The sequence below is a fragment of the Pseudopipra pipra genome, chromosome 4 (assembly GCF_036250125.1).
Source record: "Pseudopipra pipra isolate bDixPip1 chromosome 4, bDixPip1.hap1, whole genome shotgun sequence".
Taxonomy (NCBI): domain Eukaryota; kingdom Metazoa; phylum Chordata; class Aves; order Passeriformes; family Pipridae; genus Pseudopipra; species Pseudopipra pipra.
The window spans coordinates 40,996,876-41,014,483 of record NC_087552.1 but is presented as its reverse complement, the minus strand read 5'-3'; the positions used below and the strand labels follow the sequence as shown (position 1 = coordinate 41,014,483).

The 17,608-nt window shown below is 34.0% G+C and overlaps 1 long non-coding RNA gene across 2 annotated transcripts; it reads right to left on the bottom strand.

Annotated features, from left to right (window-relative positions):
* Positions 1-8,672: 8,672 nt before the first annotated feature.
* LOC135413215 (uncharacterized) lies at positions 8,673-17,577 on the bottom strand. 2 transcript variants are annotated; one of them, XR_010430131.1, is made up of 5 exons: positions 17,374-17,577; positions 15,566-15,636; positions 14,338-14,405; positions 13,167-13,247; positions 8,673-8,919 (listed from the first exon to the last, which is right to left on the bottom strand). It is a non-coding gene; the product is annotated as an uncharacterized LOC135413215 (long non-coding RNA). The 2 variants fall into 2 exon arrangements; XR_010430130.1 differs by lacking the exon at positions 14,338-14,405.
* Positions 17,578-17,608: the final 31 nt, after the last annotated feature.

Here is a 17,608-nt window from a genome sequence, read left to right as displayed (position 1 = left end):
AATTAGTTTCTAAGGAAGGCATTAAGCAGTATTTTTACGACGAATATTTGAAAGCAGCTGGTTCAGATGAACTGAATTCGGAAATAGATATATGCTGTATTCATTTTAGGAGAACCTTGGAATACTCTAGAAACTCCTGGAAGCAGTGAATGTAATATTAAAGCTAAAAAAAAATAAAAAATGACCCAAGCAACGTGACCCGTGTTGTAAAGGAGAAGTTAATAGAATGGTGAGGTGGGTTTCTGTACATAACAGTTCAAAAGCTTTGAATACAGAGAATTACTGTTGGAACTCAAAGAAGGTTTTTGGAAGATAAAGTCTTGTCAAACAAATGTGAGTTCTTTTTCTGAGAATGTTAAAAGTTTGTCTGATAAAAGTAAGTGCTTTTGTACGGCTGCCTAGATAGTTGTATGCTTAGAAATTAGATATATAAGTGAGGCTTTCAAAATTGGGATTTTACCCTTGAAAATATTTATTCTGAAAATAATTAAAAGGTCATAAACTAGGTAGCTAAGCCACTATTATATACACACAACACCACGCGGCATTTCTCTTTATTTGTTATATGTAGAAATAAGTAGTGGCTAGGAGAATAGAGATTAAATTGTTCACATGTATAGTATAGATAAAACCGATTAAAGAATGTTGTGTCTGCTCTTTATGCCTAGACAATAAAATGAAGGTGAAAAGTAGAAAATTTACAGAAAAGAGCCCTAAGTGCTTGGAAACTGGAGAAAATGTCTAATTTTCTTTGCAATGGAGAAAGACTTTTTGGAGATTGCCACTGAAACTCTTTAGAGTGTGAATATAGTATGTATTTTTCATTATGAGATCAACTATAAAAACAAACTCCCAGAAACAGTGATAAATTCTGCACTCCTTCAGGCACTCAAATAAACTCCAGATCTGTCTAATCAGGTGCAGATGCTTTAATCAAATAAAACATTTAAACGTAAGTCTCAGGCAAATACAAGGGCCTATGATATACCTGATTTTTTCTGTCCTTGAATCTCTGTTCAATGTGATTTTTAAATACACAATTTTAATTGCTTTAAAATAAGTCTGTATGAGTCAGGTTGGTGGAACAATGTGTTAATTCACATTATTTAGCACCAAATTTGCATGTGACACATTTTTCCTGTACTGATATATCTAACACTAGTCATGCTCGCCTTTCACCTTCTAATATTCCCTTAAATATTTTTTAAAGATTTTAGAAGGTTCTAAAACCTTTCATATGTATAAAACTGATCAAAGTTATGTCCATATAGTCTAATATTAAATTAAAATAGGTACTAAATATTCTAATATTGTATTAGAATAGATACTAAATTATTTTATAGATATGTTAAAGTTTTACATTGAGAGGTACTTTATTACATTTTTGAATTTTAGAGCAAGGACTTGTATTAGAGGATTATAATTTCACTTTTAATAATGTGAAAGTAAAAAAAATACAATATTAGATCAGATCATCATCGTAAGATGTTTTTTCACTCCCATTTTCCATCGACAAGACACATTATAGTAGGTAGTTGCAGAGTAAGTTCCCCATAAAGGATATTATTTATTCTGCCGATACCTCGCCCTCATTAATGAACAGCCAAGGATGCCCGGTAGCCATGTGTAAAATCATGGTTTGCTTTGTGTCATTTGTATTTCTTTATTGTTCCCATCAAGGTATCTTTGCCCTGCATTTTCTAAATTTCTGTTCTTTGTATCACCAAACTGTCCTAGTCAATCTGAGACAACCAGCAAAAAAACCCCAGATTTCTACCCAGACAATCTTTTTGACTGAAGTAGTTAAGGTCTGATGTCCAGCCCCCATGGCTAACCTGCAGTGCTCAGGATTTTTGTATTTCATTTTCTAATCAGACATAATCAGTCTGTTTTCAAGCCTTAAACATTATTTTTCCAGTTATGTTTTCCATGAGATTTAGCAATCTGCGGTCTTGCTACAAAAAAGAAATCCTCGACACATTTAATGTTATCTAGTGATGGACCCACATTACACCTTTTATGACTGATTTGTTTCATGTAAAATAGTGTGTCAGTTGGAAGAAGGAATTTCTGGTAGTTACTTCTAAGGGAAAACAAGCTGTTTTGCTCAGGAGAAAAGAAGGTGCCTTTTCTCTTTCCCTGAATGTACATGTTTTTGTCATCTACTGAGTTTCTGCCCATATTACTTTGTAGAGGATTCGGTTTGCTTCTGCAAACTCACCACTAAGTAGATTAGAAGGCTGACATGCAACGTTTTTCCTCTCTTACGGTAACTGTGAGAAATATCATTATTCATAGTTACATCTTACTGATTTTATCCTGTTCTTCTATGTATATTTCTACTCTTCTACCATGAAATTTGAATGCACTGTTACATAAGTCAATTATGCATTTTATTTAGACACGCATGTGTGTAAATGTAGATATAATTTTATAAATGTCTCTTTATGTTTTAATTTTGTTGCCTTTCAATGTCAGTGAGCCTTTCTATGTTCATTCTAGGAAAAAAACATCTGATTTCTTATATATAATTTGCCTGAGGACCCAAGCAAATTAGCAGTCTTAAATATTGCATTTCAAATTCCTTGGACACTTGGAAATTAAACTTAAAGGGTTAAAGACACATGATTATATTAGGAAATGCTACTCTGCCTCTGTGACATCTGTCATTCTCTATGGTTTCATTGTATGCCCTTGTGCTAAGAATCTTTAGCACATCTCCTTAAAAAAATGTTTCAGTGTTAAATCTTCAGTTCCAATCCCTTCTGTTAGTGCTCTATCTTTTTTAAGATGGAATAATCAGTAATGAAAAGAATTGCATTGAAGCAATTGTAAGAATGCATATAGAATCAGAGTGGTTTGGGTTGGAAGGGACCTTAAAGATCATCTAGTTCCAACCTCCTGCCATGGCCATGGACAACTTTCACTAGACCAGTTTGCTCAGAGCTCCATCTGACCTGGTCTTGAACACTTCCAGAGATGGGGCATCCACAACTTTTCTGGGCAACCTCTTTAAGTGCTTCACTGCCCTCACAGTAAAGACTTTTTTCCTTATATCTAATCTAAACCCACGCTCTTCCAGTTTGAATCCATTCCCCCTTGTCTTTTTCCTGTCAATACATGCTCTTGTAAAAAGTCCCTCTCTATCTTTCATGCAGGCTCCCTTCAGGTACTGAGAGGTCACAATTAGGTCTTCCCAAAGCCGCCTCTTTTCTAGGCTGAACAAACCTGGTTCTCTCAACCTTTCTTTATAAGAGAGGTGCTCCATCCCTCTAATCGTCCTGGTGGCCCTCCTCTGGACTTGTTCCAACAGGTCAGTGTCCTTCCTGTTTTGGGGACCTCAGAGCTGGACACAGTACTCCAGGTGGGGTCTCATGAGAGCAGAGTAAAGGGGCAGAATCCCCTCCTTTGACCTGCTGGCCACACTTCTTTTGATGCAGCCCAGGATACAATTGGCTTTCTGAACTGCAAATGCACACTGCTGGCTCATGTTGAGCCTCTCATCCACCAGCATCCCCAGGTCCAGCTCAGCAGGGCTGCTCTTGATCTGTTCATCTCCCAGCCACTATTGATACATGTATATGTGTGTGTATATAACGCTACTTCTATTGAGAGGTTTGTTCTTTTGTTGGTTGGGGGGCAGAGTTGGGGGGGAGGGACTTTGCAAAACTTTACATGCTGCCAGCCAGAAAAGTAACACTGGAGTTTATTTTTAGCTGAGTTGCTACAGATAATTATAACCATCCATTGTTTGTGCGTTGCTTAAAATATTGCCCCTGGTATATATTAGTTCATCTTTTAACACTGAATTTCATTTGTTTTCTTCACTCACTTATGACCTTGATATTACAGCTCATATAAGTCTATGTTCTCTGCAAATTTCAGTGTCTGCTTGACCCTTTAAAGGAATAAACATATAGTAAATAATGCATTAACCTGCTAACCACTAGAGATAATGAAAACTGAGGACTTTCTCATTTCTGTCTCTTTCCAATTAACCATAGCTTAATCAATGATAAAACTCTACCTCTTGTCTCATGAACAGTCCCAGGTTTTACTATTGAGAACTTTTGAAAACAAAAAATAAGAATTATAGTTTTATATAATTTTAATATCATATAATGTTAATTATATATTTTAGCTCTCCTTAGCAAAAGAGATTCCTGTTGCACTTTCAGTGTACAAATTAGGCAGAAATTAGTAACTGATTTTTACTATTTTCCTATATCATCCCCTTTTAAAAAAGCAATAATTTTTGACTGCAATTATCCATGATTTTGAGTTGTAGCTAACATAGGATAAGTAGATTTGCTACCCGGCAGCCTTTTTCATTTTCTGTCAACTACTGCATTAAAACTCATAGTTCAGCCAGATGACTCCAAGGCTCCAGCAGAATTCATGAATAACTGTATCTAGGCCTAATGAAGTACAGCTTTTCAATTTATCTGTTTGTTCCAGTATTTTCTTCCTTCTAATGTTCAGAAACTTTGTACGTGATTTATTCCATCCTATGGAGAAAAGTGACAAAATAAAGCCTTTACCTGGTTTTTTTTGCCATGTTGTATTTTAAAATCCAGCCATACCACCGTTCCTTTCTTGACTTTCCTTTGTCCTTTATTTACCCTTTCAAGAATCGTGTATCTTTGGTTATATGTTTTTTTCATGGTTTGCATTGGAGTCCTCCTAATTTACATCTTACATTTTAACCTGCCAGAAATTACACTTCTTTCTAGGGAAAAAGAATTGAATAATACAAAAGAAAGATTGTATCCGTCACTGACAGAAGCAAATAGTATATTTATGCTTATAGCATATGGATCAGTATATTTATTCACTGATTTATAGTACTTAGGTATTCTTACCAAAAAATCAATAATTTTCTAAACTTACTTTGTACTGGGGATGAAGGGGAATCTGGCTGGGAAGCATCTTTCTTAATATGAATTTTCCAGGAGACAACAGTTGAATTTTTGTTTCAAATTCCACCCACTTTGTTAATTCAGCTCCACTTTGGGATTTTTTAATAGGAAGAAGAGTAAAAGTGTGGTAAATTCATCTTTAGTTGCATTAAGAAAGTAATATTATTCATATAGAATCATTATGCTAATATGAGGTACCTTAAGAGTGTGTGTGCAAATCTGGTCCGTCCACATTTGTCCATAGATCATGTGGACTGACATTTTAAAGCTTTTTTGGAAGACGTCAAAAAACAAAAATGAAAAATGTCTGCCAGTAGCATAAAAAGTCATGTGATATTTGCTATTTCAATAGCAAATTGAATTTAAGGAAAGTCTGTTTGTAGGGAATAACACCTGTAAGTCAGTAATATTTTCCTTAATTTTTGGATAGACATAATTTCTGTTTCATCTCCTCTTCATCATTCTCTTTATATCCTCTGCACATATGTGTTTTCCACTGAGCTGTTCTCCATCTGTAGGAAGTGCTTGATGTACAGAAAAATAGGGATTAAAGAACATTGTAGTAAAGTGCAGAGGAAAGTGGAAAATCTGCTAATAATCATGTTAATTTTAGAAAATATCAAAATACTTAAAGATTATGCCTTGTAGATCTCAAAAAATATATCGAACATGAGAGTTTCTTTAGAATCGGGGAAAATTATATATATAATAGATTATACTGAATTGAATTAGTAAATGGCTTAAAATATATATTTTTAGACCAAGGCAAGCATTCTGTAATCACAGAAAAGTGCAAGAAAATGACAATATTTATATATATTATTTGTGTATAAATTAATTGCACTGCCTTTTGCAATTCATAACTTGTTTTTTGCAAATTACATTGTCAAGCTACATATTAGAATTTTTCTTCTGGAATGATTGTACACATATAGTAAGATCTTTTTATGTAAGGATTATTTAAGGTCTTCTAAAATGTATGTTTATATTTTTATGTATGTAGAAATGTTTATGCATATTTATATTGCTTGTGATTTTTTGATTCTTCTTCTTGCAAAGAATTTTAATTGAATTCAAAGCAGAAAATTCACTAAAATGTACACAAGCTGGATCCAGTGCCATAATATTGCTATTGAAATCAGTCATGTTGGATAAAAGTGTGTTAACATGCAAATACACAACTGAATGTCTCCACATCCAGTTTAGGTTTCCCAGTGTCACTACAAAAGCCACCATAGAAATATGTAATATTTAAATTGCAGAAGTGTCGTGTGTATGTCATCCACAACGTTGTTGGATTTTTCCCTATAAATGTTCTTACAAGATATTGAGATCAACCAGTTAAAGGTTTTGGTGTACTGGTACTTCTGTTAATTTGTGTTGTTATACAGGATCTGGCTCTGTGGTAATACCTATATACAATGCAATGAGAAAGATTATAAAGGAATTGTCGTAGTAATGGAAATAAAAGAGCTGGTTCAGATTTAGGACTAATTACAATGACTGTAGTTGTTCTACAGCTGGTACTATTATCAGATCAGGAATTTATATACAAACTCTCAGAGATCTCATTTCATGTGCCTGTCCCTATTGCTGCACACTGTTCCATATGACTGCTTTGCATCAGTGGAGCGCGAAGCATCTGGGATACATCTTTAATACAATCAGTGTTTTGGCAGAGTGGCAACAGATAGCTTAGAAGTTCCTCACTCGGGTACTGGTAATGCTGTAGCTACATAAGAAACCCCTTGCTGCTTGGTATTAAGTTGATTATTTTATTTCAGTAAGTTAATTGCTTTTATCCCCTTTTGTCCTTTCCACCTTTCTACTGTGTCGCAGACTGAAAAAATCTGTCATGAGCAAGAGGAAAAAAAATTAAAATTGAAAAACTCAGATGTGCTCTGAGACAATGGGACTATTCCAGTGCTCTGTACTGTATGGCACATTGTTAAATTGATTCTTAAATGTATTAAAAAACAAACACTAAAACCAATGTACTATTGCCACTGATCATGCAGAGTGTAATGAAACAATCTGGCTTAGCAATTATTTTTTTTTAAAACATTGCATGTATAATCATTTTCAAGCTACCACATTCAGTAGCTGTTAGTCATTGTCCTACATGCTGATCCTTCAACTAACTGCTTTTCTGCATATCTCATGCTTTTTTTTTTTTTAAATTTCCTCTTCATTTTGTTTTTTAAGAAGGTAATAAAGAAGTGTGAGTCCTTTCAAAACCTGTCTCATGTTGATTGAAGCTGTCTATTTTCCAATTCAGAATACATTTTTAACACCTCCAAGATACCCAAAATAAGAGGTTTATATTAAATCTATATATTGATACCCAACTCTTGTGTTTTTTTGTAAAGAAGAGATAAAGCTGTCACTAGCTGACTGAATGTGCTTAAGAAATGAGAATTTGAGGGAAGAACCACTTCAAGCTTAACCCAGACCAGTGAAGCTATGTGAGTAGAAAATAGATGTAATTTAATAAATTGGAAGAGACCATTATTGTTTCTCATATCAAGGTTATTTGTGTTCTGACTTTCAAAATGTAGCAAGTTGCCTCAAAGACCCAGTGTCTGCCTCTCAGGAATTTCCCCCTGTCTGTCCAAGGCTGAGATAGATTACAGAAATAAGGTAATTTATCTTTATGTCAAAAAAAATGTATATATTTTACATATTACATTTTCCATTTTAAAAGTGGCTAAAGGTCAAAGTCATATAAAAAAATCAAATCAATAGATAAAGTACTATTGAATAAGCCTTTCTAATTTACTTTTAATTACAATTTTAGATCCAATTTTGCTGTACCTACAAAATATATCAAAAAATTTTATCATTAAGAACATTTAAGAATTTAGAAATCATACTTAGGATTTCTGGGAAACATTTCTTTTTCCCACTGGAATTTATGTTTGTCAGAGTATTTCTTTCTTCTTTCACAGAACAGGGAACATTATACAATCTATCACATATTGAGAAACAAGAATGTTGATTTAAAACCAGTACTTACAGGTGATAAGACACTTTAACCTTCCTTCTCTCCTTTTTACTCCTGCTCTAGGTGGAGCTACAGATCTGCATGTGGAGTCTTTAGGAAGATATCACTTTTTGTTAACGTTTAATTGATATCTTGTTTTTTCCACTTCTGTTTTGATGAACCATTGTTTTTTTCTTAATGACTAAAAGGAAAAAAAATTATTTTCACTAGTTTGATGAAATCGGGGAAAAAAATGAAGACATTTTCATAGTTTAAATTCTGGAACACATACAGAATATTGAAGAGCTTATAGAGTAATTTTTGAAGAAAAAAATAGAAAAAATAGACAACTATGCTTAGATTTGAAAGGTTATCAAAATGCAGTACTTACTATATACATGTTTAGTTTAAAAGCACCTAACTTTTGAGTCAAATATTTTTAGACTCCCTGATCATTTTAGATCTTTACAACCCAGTGTGAAGGATCATTTTTCTTTAATTGCTTATCTGATTTCTGATGTTATCACTTTGCATATTATAAGAAACTTTATTAGATTCTGTTTTTCTGTTTTAAGAGGATTTTTTTAATTTGATGGGGTTCATTGGTTGGGGTTTTTTGTCCCCTAAGTGGAAAGTCAACTCTCTGCTTTAAAACTCCTTGCACTGATGGTTTAATTTCCTTCTTTCGTTACTGGAAAACATCAAAGAATCAGAAGGATATTTTTGCCTGAATGTCTGTAGGTAGTAATAGAACATTCCCAAACACTACGTATTGAACCTGAATTTTCTTTACTCACACAGTCATTAATTTAAATTAAATTTCAAAAATTTTCAGATAATCTAACTGGGAGTCCTCCAGAAAGAGGTGTGTGTTGCATGTTCCAATGTAATGATGCTGTCTTCACTAAAGTTAAAGAGGACAAAAACCCCTTGCTTTTGGAATGGAATGCATTCCTTCCTGATTTCTTATTTTCTTTTTTCATCTGGTTCTTCCTTCAATGAAATATTGCCTCTGGACTGCAAGAATAGTAAGAAAAAAGTGAATATTTTAGAAAAAGAAAAATTTTCCAATAACCCCAAAAAGATTGCCAGAGGACAAAATTCTAAAGAAGACATATAAATGACATATGAAAGAAAATCTGCATGAATCTCTTGGTCTCACCAACTGTGTGTCTGAGTTCAAAGGGAAGAATTATGAAATTTGCTGATTTTTATTTCTGTTTATGAAATGGTATCATAGAAAGGAATTATCTCTCCCTTGCCTTTTCTTCCCTGTTTCCAAGTGGGAATATATTCAGAAACAGTAGAGAAAATATTAAAATTTGCTTCTGAAAAAATGGTGGAATAGTTTGATTACAGCAGAATTGGAAACCGAAAGCTGTTTCCAAAGGTTTGTTTAAAACATGCCCTTAGATATTTTCTTTTTCTTTTTGGTAAATATTTTACAGTCTTTTTTTGTCTGTGTGGTGCTCTGTAGTACAGAAAAAAAAAAAAGGGTATACATCCTCGGAAGATAATTTATACTTAACAAACTCCACTTTCAAATTATGAAACTAATTTTTCCTTCAGATTCAGAAAGCATTTTCTCTATACACTTACAGTCAGAATAGCATCTTATTTTTCAAAGCAGGAAATATATAAATATGTATTATTGCAAACAATTTTAAATAATTCTAACCAATTCTAAGAAATATTTCTATACATAGTCTTTAACAATCTTTAAACAGACTTTAACAGAATTGCACTAATAAGGTGCAAAATGCTTTCCTAAAACCAAAAAAATGTATCGTAAACTGCAACTTAAGAATTTGTTTCTGTTCACCATGTAATTTAGAAAGTAAGTTGCTTTATAGGAGGAAAATGTTTTATAAATTGTTTTTTCATCAGTTGGCATGTTTTTATAATCCACTTATTTAACTGCTCAACACAAGTCAATACAAGGTAAAGAATGCAATAATTATCTTTTATTTGAAGTACTGCAAAAATATGTTTAACACTCACATGAAACTAACAGCTAAGAATTCTATTTTTGGATTTTCTATTGATTTCCTGCATGGTTTTGCATGAGTAATGCTTCTGTTCTGCAGAGTGCAGCCCTGCTCCTTACATGCTCCTTACCTGCTTACATTGACTATTTGTGAAATAAAAGCTCTAGTCTCTCTAACTTTTGAAAGCTGTAAAAGATATAAATTCTGTCACTTAGAGTATTTTATTTTATGTAATGTAAAAGTACTCAAAGACAACATGATGACTCTTAAGAAGTATCCATCAAGTACTGGATCTGGAAGTCTGAACAAATTGGCATGGATGAGATAGATAATATTAAATGTAGCAATAGTTATATTCAGAATTTCAACATGTCTATGTCTTTGTGTTCAAGAATTTTCAGGCACCTGAAATTTCCATATAAAGAAATAGTGCTTTCCTAAATGTCTTAATTCCACTGAAAATAATGAGTCAAATTATAATTAAAATTATACCACACAAACTTTGATTCCATGCAAGGAAAATTTATGTTTTCAGTCAGTCACCAAGCTGATGTGACAACTCATACAATAAAAGGCAACTTATTTAAAATTGAAAAAAAAAAAAAAAAGAAGAGCCATTAGACATTGATATTATTGTATCGCTCAGAAAAGAGTCAGGAAATAAACTTGGATAAAAATGATTTATCCTGAGGTATCAGCGATCTAATCTTAGAAAACAGTCAGTTTATTCATTTAGACTGTGGAAGTTTTCTCACAGGCCTCAGAAGAATGTGTGTGGATTTTAGCTGAGTTAATCTGGAGGAAATGAAATCTTTAATCTTTTAAAAGATTATAATGTTTCTTCTTGCTTTGTAGCCACTAATACCAGGAGACAGAGGAGGTAGTTACAACCTAGCTGATAGACATATGGTGTAGCAAAGCTCATTAGTTCTATTGTCATTAGCAGAAAGGTTTATAACTTAGGAGTTGATCTGTGGAGAGAGAAAAGCTGCAAGAAAATTACTGAATGTTGTGTTGCATTTTGTATGACTTGAAGCTTCTTTCACATATGATTGGGCATCTGGCTGATGGTCTCTAGGAGCCATTGGGCTATCCCAGCAGTTCCAAAATAAATGTCACTTCTTAGTCTGTGAGTTGAATCCATGTCATAGCAGAAGAGAGTATTTGCAGGAGTAGGACACAGTCCAGGTTTCTGTGCAGCTCTTTTCCTTAAGAAGAACTCCTGGTCTTTACTCCAGGCTGGCTGAAAGACCACAAATATCTTCTCTTGCTCTGGTCAGCCCAGGAAGTGCAGAAAAATGAATTCATTTCCATATAAGGACAAGGGAAGCGATGGCATTGCAATGCAAAAAACTCCACTATGAAACTTCAGAAAGGCATCATAATTTAACTAGAATTAGCCACAATATACTGAATCTGCTGCTACTGCCTTATGCTCAAATTTGCATAGTATACCCCTATCATGTTGCAATGGATAGTGCAGTTTGCCTCAACTATCTTGGAAGAAGGCACCAAATTATAATCATAACTATCTGCGAGTTGGGCCATATTGTCTAATAATTTTATAGCCAAGTTTTTGGGATCAGGACGTGAGTTTGACTATTTGTTGTTATTTAAGGATTGGACTGTTAGGAGGATGTAGTCATTCAGTTTTTCAGGCATACTAGAGGCATTGCCTATACAACTGAATTTCCCATATGGAAAGAACAAATTTTATATGTCTCACAAACATGCTGAATTGTTCTGAGAATAAGTGTCCAGTGCATGTTTGGGGACTGACCTTGATGTTGCATGGTTAGTATGCTAATATTTCAAATTAAGGGTTAAAATTAGCAATGTGACAGCAGTTTCACAGTGTGTCTGTATCTGAATGATGTCAAAAAAAAGCGTGCCATAGTTTTGCTAAGTGCAAAAATGTGAGTGCCTGTGCTTGTGTCACTGTTGGTTGGTTTGGTACTTCCATTGTCTTACCTTCACAGAAAAATTGAAGGGATAATATGCACAAGGAAAGTCATCAATACTAAATTGAATGTTATTTACTGAGTGAGCTACCAACTCACAGTCATCAGCAAAAAGAAGCTCGCTGATGAAGAAATCAGCCATATGTGTCTGCTGACTGAACAACTTGCATCAGTAAGAAACTGAACAAACATAATTCTGCCAGTGGCTTCCCTCTGCACAACAGAAAGGAGATGTAAAGGAATATGGAAACTATTTATGATATTAAAGAGATCTTGCCATTTCCACCTATCTAACCATCATCTTATTACAGAGGCTTAGATAAGTCAGAAAGAAAATTTGTGGGGCATTCATGGGTCTGCAAAAGCTTCGAGAGTCCCTTATAATTCACATTGTCAAAAGCTTTAACTAGGTCGGTGGTCAGCAAGCAAAGATTGTAACTTGCACTGATACTATTTGAAGAGGATCATGTGTATAGTGTTACTTTCCTAATAAGTCCACATGGAAGTTTTGGGGAGACAGATTACATGAAACAGAACTTGAGTTGCTCAGTTTAGCTATGCTAGGGTTTTCGTAGCATCAGAGAAGAGAAATGCCAGAATAATGTTCACAATTTGCATCATGATTTTTTGTAATAGATATTGTTGGTATCTTTGAATTGCTGTGAAGTTGCCTCCTGCTTTCATATAATGTGAAAAGACCACGTGGTGTTCATGCTGCTTTTTCAAATGTAATTTACTGCCGTCTCTTTTCCAGGCCTGTATTGTACAAAGTCACTGAGTATGCTGTTTCGATGTCAAGACTTTATAAAAAAAGAACATTTTTGACTGAAAAATTTGACATGTCATCTTTGCATTTTGAGCACAGGAGACTATAAATTTCAGTCTATGACAAATTTCTGTCATTCTCAGAACTGTGACTAAGGATTTTTTATTCTACACTTCATACTGACAAAGTATTGTATTAAGTTTGTTGAGCTTACATGCTATAACAGGTGAAAAGATGTGTGTGCTGTCACTCTCTTACCTATGCAAGAAGTATATAATACAGGTACAGAAACTGCATTGAGGAGGCTGATATTGACAAATACAGGTTGAGTTTTGAGATCTTTTGTCTAGTGAATGGTATTGATTTCTCTAGATTCAATGCTACTCCAGAGTGCTTTCAGGAATTATATTGTTTTTATGTTAATTTAAAGTGTGTTTATACCATTTTGTGACTACATTCTGTGTTAATGAACACTTACTTCTGTCATGTTCAATACAGTCTTGGACCTCTGTTCTATATGTAATTCGTGCCACTATCAAATCTTATTACCTGCAACTGCTGGTTTTCTGTTTGACTTTTCAGCTGACAATCCAAAATTCATGGCGATGCTTGAAGACAGAGGTATAGTTTCTGAAAATTGACAAGAGCTCAGGACAAGTTAGAGGAATTGGAGGGGAAAATAGAAGCAAGCAGTGTACTGGTTTTTAAATTGAGGAAATAGTCTGGGGTTTTTTTATCACAATTACATAACTATCTGAACAAAACCAGAAAGAGGGTTCTTCTTTTGAAATCTCCGAATACAAAATAAAATGTAATTTTAATTCAGACTGAAACAAACAAACAAAATAATCAGTGTATATCTGGCACAACTTAAGTAAAAATATGTATCATACATATATGTTGAATGAAATAATAAACAGTTAAAAACTAAGTGATTAATAATGAATTTTTTAAAGTTTTTTTAAAGCAAGTGTAAAGCTGTTGTAAAGCTTTTTTAACATCAGTTTGGCAAATACAAATGTATTTATGGTTTATATCAGAGTTGTCTGATCTGTGTAATTTTTCCCCAAAAGAGTGTGAAGCAATTTGTCCATCTCTATTCACCTTCAAAAGAAGGAAGTTGAAGCAGTCTTTCAATCCTGTTACTGTATTTCTGGTGAGTTACTGATGATGTCCCTCCCAGATGCAGTAGAGTAACACACTATGACAATAATATATAGATAAAATACAGTACAGAAATTTGCACTGTGCAAGTAATGGATAACCTGCCTATGCACATCATATTTAAATTATATCCTAACACCTTTTTGTACAGTATCATTTCTATTGAAACAACGAATTAAAGGCAGAGTTCTCAGTCCTCTGTTAACCTACTCATATTTTTTATAATTTCCATTCCCCCCCTCCTTGTTCTTTTAAATTCTTTCTGCAAACAGAACATCCTCACTGAGAATCAATCTCCCTTTCTTCTTCCCTCTCTCCTTTTACATTCCTTTTTTTTTCTCTCTTTCTCCTCCTTCTTCTTCTCAGTTTTCTTTTCCTTTCTTTCTTTGTCATTTTTAATGGAATTAAGAAATTATGTAAACAAAATTTCAGAGGCACTGACCACTAAGTTTTTTTTTAGAGGAAACCAGAGGAAAAGCACCAGGCAAAGGAATAGCAAAACATTGTTTGGTGAAATTCAGAATATACAGTTGTTATAACAAGCTGTTCTTATTACCAGGAGAGATCAGGACCGTGCTTAGGTCTTGCATACCTATCAAGTGGGATTACACTTCTGCAACATACCTGAAATGAGTAACATAATATACAAATGGGACATAAAATGACATTCCTTTTTATGCTTTTCATATTAGTATGTGTTTAAATGACTGATATATGACCACGTAAGTCAGCAGTTCTCAAATTGTGTGCTGTGGTCCATAGGAAGCCTCTTTAGCACTTAGTACAGTTGTCCACCTGCCCTCCTCCAATCCTAACCTGAAAATAGAGGAAATACATTACATACTTTTTCAATAATACTTTACCAGTATCTTACCAGTTTTTATATTTGGTGTGTTGTCCAACTCTTGGTTGAACTGATTTGGTGTATGTTTTTAGTAATGGGAAGAAAGTGAGGGAGGAACATTTTATTAAGAAAAACTTTTTTGAGGCAGTTTGTAAACTTTCTAAGCAGAGTCAGCATAGCAACCACAGGAGCTGGACTTCACTCTTTGTCTTTAGACTCTTTCACTTTTATAAAAATTGCAGCTTGTGTTTCTGCCAGGTGACACCAGCATGAGCACATGCCTTCTTCTGTGTTACTGCCACTTAGAAAGAATTATTTTGGAGCTCTGTAGGGTTACTTTTTCTCCTTCTCTTTCAATGGGGGCAGTTTTGTCTGTTGTCTTTGCTTTTTTCCTCTACCCTCTTGTTGGGAGAGTAGAGCCAGTGACAGTACCCCAATGAAGTGCTTGGCTGTGCCAGCAGCAATTAGCTGCTCAAATAGTTGCTTCTCTTCCCTAGAAAAAAACCACTAAAGCAGATGAAAGCATCCTGTGGGCTGGACTTGATCCATGGACTACCTGTAGAACTTGCAGAACTCATTAGCATCTCCTCTATTGCTCATAGTCTGCTAGGTGTAAAGGTATATTTAACTTAATTTTAAATGTTATATTCCTTTAATGAGACGGAGTGTGTTTCATAAGGACATTACTTGCAATATATAAAGCAGTTTTGTCAGGGTAAAATGATGTACGTCTTGGACATAAAGTGCTTGCTAGAGGGCTTAGTGGCATAAATATTTCTACTGCTAGAGAAAGCTGTATGAAAGTCCACCAGTAAAAATCAAAGCATACACTAAGTAGATCTTAAACAAGTCTGTATTCAAAAATAATAAAGTTTCATGATTTAATTTACAAACTCCAAAGAAAGCAAGGACACCACATTTATGTAAAGATTCTACTTACCTATAATTTATTTTTTCTGAAGACTGAAAGGCCAAATCCCGAGAACTTCAGTGGAAGTTACATGCAGGATTCTGGAAGAATTATAGTGCGTGATAATAGTTAACTGCCTTCTGAGGTGTTACAAAACATATTAGAGCGTTAAATGTTCAGCTTATAGCTGCAACTTTTAAACTTGAGCTTGGGAAATTTAAATTCAGTAAACATCCTTGCTACGTTCTTTTCAGAAAACAAGTCTCATGCATTTTTATGTGCTTCTGTATTATTTAATATGTTACACCTTACTTAGACTTAGTCAGAGTTCTGAAAGAAAATAAAAAATACAACTGGGATAGGTGTTAGATGAACTCTGCCAAATATTATTTTGCCCAGGTCATGTGTAGGGTGCTATCATTAGTGTTCTGTGCTAGAAATTTTATTGTTGTTTGAATTTTTATTTTTTTGGTTGTTTTGTGCCCTTTGTTATGACCTTGGGCCTCAATCAGCTCATTAAAAATTAAATTGCTAATTATAACCTAGCTTTGTTTTCCACTTTGATCAGAAAGCACAGTAGGTTCCTTAAGTGGATTTACCCATAAAATATTCTGGTAATGAGAATAGAAAAGGCAAGTTTAATAACTTTAATATCAAAACAAAAGCTACAGAAATTCCACCCAGAGTCTAATAACAAAAATTTTATCTAATAAAAAGATAAAGCTCCTTGAAATACCAAAATTCCGTTTTCTAGCTTATTAAATTAACATCTTTAACAAGTTGAAGTAGGTATAATTTCCACTACTACTTCCGTGGCTAATGCTCCTCTTCCATCAGCCTGAACATTACAGCATTATTTAATTTGTACTGCAATAACTTGAATTCAAAGGAGGAGATAAAACTGTTTAAAAATCATAGAGAAAATTTGCTGAATGCTGTTAATTGCCCATGTTTTAACTATTTTTGCAGTTTTACTGTGTTCACTCATTACTTGCTATGCAGGAATACTTAGAGATTTTAGCTCATAGGCATTTCCTCACACAAAGATTTGGGAATGGATAGTGGTAGAAACATAACATAGAAATATATGTAATGTGAAAGCATGAATCCACTTAGTCTAATCTGCTGTTTCTCACAGGATCTAGGGGAAAGCATGACAGTAGAAAAAAAATATATTGATACTTGTCCAGCATCTTAAGTGAGCTTTCTGTGACCTTTGGCACCAGTGATCTTTCTCTTTCCTATACAGACAACAATGATCTTAAAACAGAACATTCCCATGTAAACATGTGTTTGATTTTTGTTTTTATTATTCTCTTTTCATTAGTCTTCTTTTGATTTCTGTTGTCATTCCCTTTTCATTAGTCTCCTTTTCCAAAGGTTTCACTCATTCTGAAATGAGATCAAATCCCTGCAACTGAATGAGCAGTTGCAAACCATGGAGGATGAATAGTTCAGCTATGGTTCTGAGACATGAAAACACAGGAAATGTTTGTAGTAAGAGGTGGGAAATAATTCATAACAGACAGAATTAATTAACAATTACTGTAAAAACCATAAACCAGTCTGTCAAATGTAATTTTCACTTACTAGTTCTTAATGAGTAAGGATCCAAAACAAATAATTGAGGATGACTTTGGGAAGGAACATGAAATATATTTGCTCATACTAGTAAGCTAGATTCTGAAAATTGAATTAAAATTAAACTTAATACTACTTTTAAATCAATACAGAAAGATGAAACATTTATTTTAGGATTTCATCATAACATTATAGCTATCAGGCAAGGGTTGGCAAACTTAATATTTGACAGGGTTTTCAAGCCTGGACTACCACACCTTGAGAAAATAAAGAGGCTTCAAAGCTGGTCTACCTCAAGAGAGGTCTTGAAATGAGATAGAGACAGTAAAAGGTGACTTGTCAACTCCAGCTAAAAACCCTGAGCATGATCATAGAATCATAGAATCATAGAATCATAGAATCATAGAATCATCCGGGTTGGAAGGGACCTCTGAGATCATCAGGTCCAACCCTTGATCCACTGCTGCCATAGTTACCATGCCATGGTACCAT